General features: G+C 38.6%; 1 pseudogene; it reads left to right on the forward strand.

The window, feature by feature from the left end:
• Nucleotides 1–5603: 5603 nt before the first annotated feature.
• Nucleotides 5604–6678, forward strand: LOC142446027 (heterogeneous nuclear ribonucleoprotein A3 pseudogene; annotated as a pseudogene).
• The last annotated feature ends 1574 nt before the right edge of the window (nt 6679–8252 follow it).

An 8252-nucleotide genomic window follows, 5' to 3' on the forward strand; every position in this document is an offset into this window, starting at 1 on the left:
TGCTATTGCTAAATTTAAATTTTAAAACAGTAGATTGATTTAATCTGTTTTTAAAATCTGTTTTATGTTTCAAGAAATCCTATTTATTGTTTAAAAATTAGGTGTGTATGTGTGTTTTGTGGTATTTGGGTTGGGGAAATATAACTTTTGGTCTGGGTGGAAACAGAATGAACAATTAAAAGATTATAAAGATCATTTTGTTCAGAGAGGATGATGCTTTTACCTAAAATAATTCAGTGGCTCTCAACCTGTGGGTCACATCTCCTTTGGAGGATCAAACGACCCTTGCACAGGGGTTGCTAGATTCATAACAGTAGCAAAATGACAGTTATGAAGTAGCAATGAAAATAATTATATGTTTGGGGGGTCACCACAACATGAGGAACAGTATGAAAGGGTTGCGGCATTAGGAAGGTTGAGAACCACTGATAGTAATAGAAGGGAAAATGGATACAGGAATTACAGTAGAATTAATGACACCTAAGGATGATCCGATTTTGATAAAATAAAATAATAATAAAGATTCAGAGACGAGAAATGGACATAATGAAGGCATTTGTTGGGGGGGGGGCTTGTATAAGGGCTTACAATCAGAGGCACGTGGTGTGTGTACACAGAGTGTGAAATGAAAGCTTTAACTGTATTTTAAAGTCTTGACATGAGTCTATAATCCATGTTGAGTGTTAAAGGCTGCTTTTCCTAATAGCTGTTCCTCTGAAGTTTATGTGCACTCACCTCTGAAGCTCCTAATTACAGAGCTTGAAAGCGATATTCTTTTTCTTTAAGGCTTGGCAGGTGCAGGATATCACCATTCTCAAAGGTCTTTCCATTATTTCCAAACAGACAAGATGTGCTAGTTTTATCCCTGAGAAGTCCCGAGGCACAGTACTGCATTATCAATAAATATTTAGAATAGATCCGCCAAAGGAGACCGGATTGAGGACGTGATTTTAGTAGCAGTTTACTTGAAAAAGCCTGTCCCGTCAGTGTTTGTGATCACGCTAATAAACCGCAAATGTAACCAATGACGGAAGGCCCCCTTCTGAATCATCCATCTGAGAGACCCCTGTTCTTACACACTCTTCCTTTCACTCTCCACATTTTCTTTCAGTCAATTTTGATTTTGTTTAGTTCCCTCTCCAGTTATACACAGGATGGCGCTTTCCTCCTTGTCTGGCAGCGTGGTTATTTTAATGTTGTGAAAGTAGATGTCGTCTGGGCCTGGGCTGTCTCTTTCTTCAGTAACCCTCTTGGTTTTTACTTTAAGTAGACTTAGTAAAATCTCTCTAGGACAGATTGAAGATCAGCTAATGAAAAATTGGAGCGGAAAATAAACAAAAGGTTTTGAAAGCAAAACTAGTGTCTCCCCCCATACACCCCTTCCCCACCACGCCCAAACTCCCAGTTCAGTGATCTGTTAGATTAACCTGAGCCAGCTAACCAAACAAACTCAAGACAAAACAACACAAAAACACTCAAACTCACTGGCAGCAAGTCAGTTCCGGCCCACGACTCATGGAGACATTATAGGACCGGGTAGAATTGCCCCTGGACATTTCCAGTACTGTAGTTCTCTAAGGGAGTAGAAAACTGAGGTGCAAATAACTTGGGGTGTTTCCTCGTGACCCAGAGGGAACAGAGAGCCCGAATTTTCAAAGGGTACCTTGATGAACTTGTTCTTTTTTGAAGAAAAAAGAACTCTCAATTTCTGTGTTGAAAGAGCTCCAGTGGCAGTGAGCCCGTGCCTCGAGCTTGAATCTACCAGCTGCCCAAGAATGACCGGTCTAGAGGCTTACAGGCTCCGAAATCCTAGGAAGCAGCTTCTATCCTGTCTTATTAGGAAAGTTGCTGTGGGTCAGAATTAATTCAACGATAAACTTTTAAAATAAAAATGTGGACTCTTTTACAGAACCCAGAAAAACTAAAATTAAATAATAAAATGGAAAAAAGCCTTAAAATATTTAAACTTTATTTCAGCAATATTTGTGGTACATATATAATTTTAAGACCTTGAAGTATTTTGTCGATATTAATTAATAATACGTTTGTTATAATTTGAGGTTCCCATGGCTTTTTAAGAAAAGATATTCAGGTTTTCTAAATTGTTTTCTCTCCATTTTTAGAATTTATTATAAGAAATATGCAACTAGAGTAATATTCAAATGATTTATTAAGGGTTTTTTAAATATACAGTGAAAGTTTTATCTGTCTGACTAAAGTTTACATATTTGAGGAGGGGTGATTAAATAATATTAAAGAGCATAATAAAGATTTGAGTTTCTTGCCATTGAAATAAGTAAAATATTATTTTGATTACTGGTTTGAAGCTTTCATCCATTCCTTGAGAAATCTGGCTTCTAGGACAAAGGACATTTAGGTTCATCAAATGACATGGTTGTCCAAACGGCTGCTGCCTGAGGGGCATTTTTCAGATTATTAGAAATACTAGACAATTCACAACCTCACGGGGAGTCATGTCACCTAGACCCTCCTCCTGTTACCTTGTCCTAAACCCAACCTCTGTCTATTTATTTTACATCTTTCTGTATTGTTTGAGGATGAATATAATGGGCAATTGTCTAGGTGATTTGGCCTGGAAGTGCATCATACATGTTAATATTATTGCTTTATCTGATTAATATGCTGGACAGTAATATCTTGTGATTATCATTTTTACTTAATATGTTATCATTTTAATTAAATTAATCACTATTTCTATTGAATCTTTCTGCTTACCTATAAGCTCAGTTATGATTTCCTTTTTTTTGAAAAAACCTTTGATACCTTTTCAAATTAGCATATCTTAAAATACTCTGCTTTGATTTAAAATGTGTGTGTATCATATTAAATTGTTAAAAAGTAGCATTTAGGGGTGGCAAACATGCATTACATAACTTACTATGTTCTAGATGGTTGAAAGCTTTAGTGTGACTGAAAGCCAGAGGGAAGGCAAAATGACTGGTAGTATGTTTTGTTTTCAAGAAGGAAAAAGAGTGATTTTGTTTTGAAGTAGAATTAGAATGTTTTTTTGTGCCTGAATGTTAAAGATAACAAAGTGAAACTTGAGGGTGTGTGCTAAGTTGTAGAAGGCGTGAAGGGACCTGAACTTTATTTACATTGGTTTCAAATACAAGAAAGAGTGAAATGTTAAAAATTTTTTACATTGGATTTACATTACTATTAAATGTTTTACATTATATTAAAATTTTTTAAATAATCAGTTCAAGTAAACATTGATTATTAGGTCAAATGTATTTAACCAATGGAAATTAAAGTTGGAAATTAATTTGTAAAAGATTGTAGACCAATCACCCAAAACAAATTTTCTATTATACAATTGAGAAGAAAAGCAAAACATATAGTAATTCAAAGCTTTGGCATTGTACTTGAAACTTTTTAAGAATAATATTGTTTTAAATGGGAAGCTGATATCAGGGGTTCAAGTAGGAAGAGAATGCTTTGAAAATGATGACGGTGGCACATGTGCAAATGTTCTAGAGATGTAAGAGCCCCAGATAATAAAAAAGATATAGCATCTGGGGTCTTAAAGGCTTGAAGGTAAACAAGCGGCCATCTAGCTCGGAAGCAACAAAGCCCACAGAGAAGAAGCACACAAGCCTAAGTGAACACGAGGTGTTGAAGGAATCAGGTAGCAGACACCAAGGAACAAAAACCATCATTGTGTGATCACCTTCCCCACATAAACGCTGAAGACGAATGTGTGCATAAGTAAGTGTGGTGAAGAAGGCTGATGGTGCCCGGCTATTGAGAGATATAGCGTCTGGGGATTTAAAGGCTTGAAAGTAAACAAGTGGCCATCTAGCCCAGAAGCAACAAAGCCCACATAGAAGCAGCACACCAACATGTGTGATCATGAAGGGCCGAGGGGACCAGGTTTCAAACAACAAAGGCGGGGGGAGGGAATCATATCATCGTGAATGAGGGGAGTGCGTGATGGGGACCCAATGCCCATCTGTAGACAACTGGATGTCCCTTGCAGAGGGGTAGTGGGGAGATGAGTCACTCCAGGGTTCAGTGTAGCAATAATGAAACTCTCAACCTTCCTCTAGTTCTTAAAAGCTTTCTCCCCCGACCCACCCCCAACTATTATGATCCCAATTCTACATTGCAAACCTGGTTAGACCAAAGGATGCACAGCGGTACAGTTGGGACCTGGAAACACAGGGAATCTAGGACAGATGAACCCCTCAGGACCAGAGGTGAGACACCGAGAGGGAAGGGGGTGTAGAAAGGGGAACAGATCTCAGGGATCTACATGTAGCCTCCTCTCTGGGGCATGGGCAACAGGAAAGTGGGTGAGGGGAGACGCCGGGCAGTGTAAGCTAAGATAAAATAATAATTTATAAATTATTAAGGGTTCATGAGGGAGGAGGAGGGAAAAAAGGAAAATGAGCTGATTCCAGGAACCCAAGTGGAAGGCGAATTTTGAGAATGATGAGCGCAATGAATGTATAAGTGTGTTTTGCACAATTGATGTATGTATGGATTGTATAAGAGTTGTATGAACCCCAATAAAATGATTTATTTAAAAAAAGAATAATCTTATTTTTAAAGGGATTTCTTTTTGTATATCATTCCTCTGACTTTAAATTACCTTTGGCTTTGCATATCCCAAGATCCTCCTCAGGTCTTTCATGTATTTCTCCGCATCTACATCTCTTTCTATATTAACCACAGTCATATCAGTCATATCCCTTCTTGGCATTTAAAGATACACTTTGATTTGTGAATCTGTCAAGACCTTTGACCAAGAATTCCCAACAACAACAGCTAGACTATATTTAACTAATAAAAATTTGAACTTGGAAGCCAAAAGACTAAATCAAAAATTTCCAAAACTCTGGAAGATGCTGGATTTAATGCATTACAATTGATCCAGAAAATGACAGAAATAGAAATTAACCACTAAGTAGATTAAACAGTTCTATGAGTTCTTCATGTAGGAATATTGTGGGTATCTTAAGAGTCAATCCTTTGTATACAAGTACTTGTTTGTTCTAAATTATCTAATTAATGGATTTAGAAATTATGACCCTCAGACTGAACACTTTTATTAACAAATAACAAATTTATGAAAATCATGACTAGAACTTTAAGCTATGACTTGCAAAGTAGGATGACAGTAAAATTTTCCACTAAGTTTCCAAAGCAACAATTTTGTGTTTTAATAGATGAATGATTCAGTGTCACTATTGAGTCTGAGCTTTTTATAAATAACATTATGGTGTTTAGACATAGACAAATGCCTCATGCTATTTATTATGCTTGGAACAGAGACCTTCAGATATAAGTATTACAAATTATTTTCAGGCATTTGGCTTAATCTTGTGCCTCATATTTTTGTTCTACCTCTGGCTTTCATGGAATTTGGGGTAGCACAAGCAAGCCACTTGCTCCTAGATATATATATATATTTAATGTGGGACTTGTGAAAACAAGCAAATAATAAAAAACTGATACCTAAAAGTTATTTTCAATTTTTAAAATTTAAATTTCAACAAAATTCCTAGCAAATCAAAGGACCATTTTGCTCTGAGCATTATGATCTAGTAAGGAATTCCGCTTGTTCCAAGAAAAAAGAAATGAGGAGCCCTTCTGTGGTCATTGCTGTGGCCACAGGTGGGGGTGGGGGTGGGGTGGGTGGGGGTCATGATCCAAAAGGACCTGAGAAGTTGCAAAAACTGTCTCTTGGTGGGTTGAGCCTTGAAACTGCAGGGGATAGTTTAAGAGACCATTTAGGGAAATTGGGCACACTCTCAGATTGTGTGGTGATGAGAGAACCCAACCAAAAGGTCCCAGGGACTTTGGATTGGTGACCTTTGTGTTGAAGCAGTGGGTGCAGCAATGTGTGTTCGGCCTCACAAGGTTGATGGGCAAGCGGTGGAACCAAAGAGAGCTGTGTCCAGAGAGGATTCTGTGAAGCCTGGTTCTCATTGAACAGTGAAGAAAATTTTTTTTGGTGGCATAAAACAAGACACAGAGGAATGCAAGTTGAGAGACTACTTTGAAATGTGTGACCAGGTTGAAACTATGGAAGTCACAGAAGGGAAGCCGAGTGGAAAAAAGGGAGGATTTGCCTTTGTAACTTTTGATGACCATGATACGATTGATAAAATTGTTGTTCAGAAATACCACACTATTAATGGGCATAATTGTGACGTGGAAAAGGCCCCTCCAAAACAAGAGATGCCGTCTGCTGGATCACAGAGAGGTTGTGGAGGTGGCTCTGACAACTTTATGGGTCACGGAGGAAACTTTGGAGGTGGTGGAGGGAACTTTGGCCACGGTGGTCACTTTGGTGGAAGAGGTGGCTGTGGTGGTGGAGGTGGTGGCAGCAGAAAGAGTGGTGGAGGAGGTTCTGGTGGCTATCATGGATTTGGCGGTGATGGTCAGAACTATGGCCTCTGCGGTCCTTGCGATAGTGGTAGAGAGGGCTCTGGCTATGATGGTCCAGGGTATAGAATACAAGGTGGATATGGCGGCCGTGGTAGAAGATATGATGGTTACAGTGAAGGAAGACATTTTGGCAGTGGTAACGATGTTGGTGGTGAGAACTATAATGATTTAGGAAATTAGAGTGGCCAATAGCAATCAAATCATGGACCCATGAAAGGAATTTTTGTTTGTGGTTCTTTTGACAGGGGATTTTTTTTTTAGTGGAAGAAGCAGTCCTTATTGTTGTGGTTCTGGATCTGGTGGTGGAAGTGGTGAATATGGTAGCAGAGGGTCCTGAAGATTAAGCAGAAAAGGGCTCCAGCTCTTATCAGGAGAGAGAGAGAGAGAGAGAGAGAGAGAGAGAGAGAGAGAGAGAGAGAGAGAGAGAGAGAGAGAGAGAGAGAAAGAGAGAGAAGCTGTTAGGAAAGCTGCCGGCTGCTTTGAGACAGTCCTCCAAAATGCATTCAAGGCCGTGTAAAAATCTGACACAGAAGCAGCGATGGCCCGTGGTGGGAAAGCTAGTGCAGCTTAAACAGGAAGCCCTTCCTGTTCAGGACTGACAGCCACAGATTGCAATAAGTGCCGCTATTGATGAGTGCCATGGAGTGACAATGAGATGCACATCCCTGGAGTCTTTCATCTGTTATAACTGTTTTTTTCTTTTCATCACATCAGGTATACTGCCCTGTAAATTGTGGTAGTGGTACCAGGAATAAAAAATTAAGAATTTTTTAACTTTTCAAAAAGTAAAACAAAACAACAAAAACAGAAAAACAACAGCAACAAAGAAATTAGGTCGGTTGTTTTGGGTTTCAGGCAGGTCAGTAATCATTTTATCTGGTCTCCAAGACAAGTTTTGATGTATATCTCTAATGCTCATAATGTTTGTGATTCTTTTATTACATATATTAAAAAGCAGAGCCAGTTCCTCAGAGGAGAGCTCACCTAAGCTTCCGTTAGGCTCCTCTTTTGGGGAGTGGGAGAAAGATCAAATAGTTTCCCCGTGCAGTTTTGCCCTGCAGGTACTTTGGTTTGATAAAGCACTACTACAATGGTGATTGGGAAATTTCCATGGAAATTCATAATCAGAGGAGAAAAGGATATGATTGTCTATGAAAAGGTGATTTCACTGCTGTTGGTAGATAAACTAGGGAAGGGCAGTTTGCCCTTGAGAACAATACTTTATAGAAACCCCCTCTGGGAGAATCTGCCCTGTATTAGTTTCCTAATCATCTAGTTTTTTTAATTTTTTACTAATTGGGAGTTAATACATATATCATATCATTCCTTAGTTCAATCACATCAAGCAGTATTGTACAATTGCTACCACAATCATTTCCAAACATTCTTTTCCATCTTGGTCTCTTTGACATTGCCTCCCTCCTCTCTGCAGGTCTATTTAGATAAAACAGTGTAAACAATTTGGAAGAGAAAACAGTAGGACCAAAGGTTCCAGGGGGGCATGGGAAAGGGGAAGGCGGGGGAAAGGAACTGGATGTTAAGAATCCCAGGGACAAGTAAACAAAAAATCATCCCAAATCAATGGCAAGGAGGGTATAGGAGGCCTGGTAAGGCTTGATCAAGGACAATGTAACCAAGAAGAACTACTGAAACCCTTAATAAAAGCTGAACATGATAGTGGGACAAGAGGAAAGTAAAAGGAAATAAAAGAAAGAATTAGAAGGCAAAGGGCATTTATGTATGTCTAAATACAGGGACGTACATATGTATATGTAAATATATTTATATATGACAATGAGGAAAGAGATCAATTTGCATATATTTATAGGTTTAGT

Source organism: Tenrec ecaudatus, chromosome 4 (genome assembly GCF_050624435.1).
Source record: "Tenrec ecaudatus isolate mTenEca1 chromosome 4, mTenEca1.hap1, whole genome shotgun sequence".
In the NCBI taxonomy this organism is placed as follows: Eukaryota; Metazoa; Chordata; class Mammalia; order Afrosoricida; family Tenrecidae; genus Tenrec; species Tenrec ecaudatus.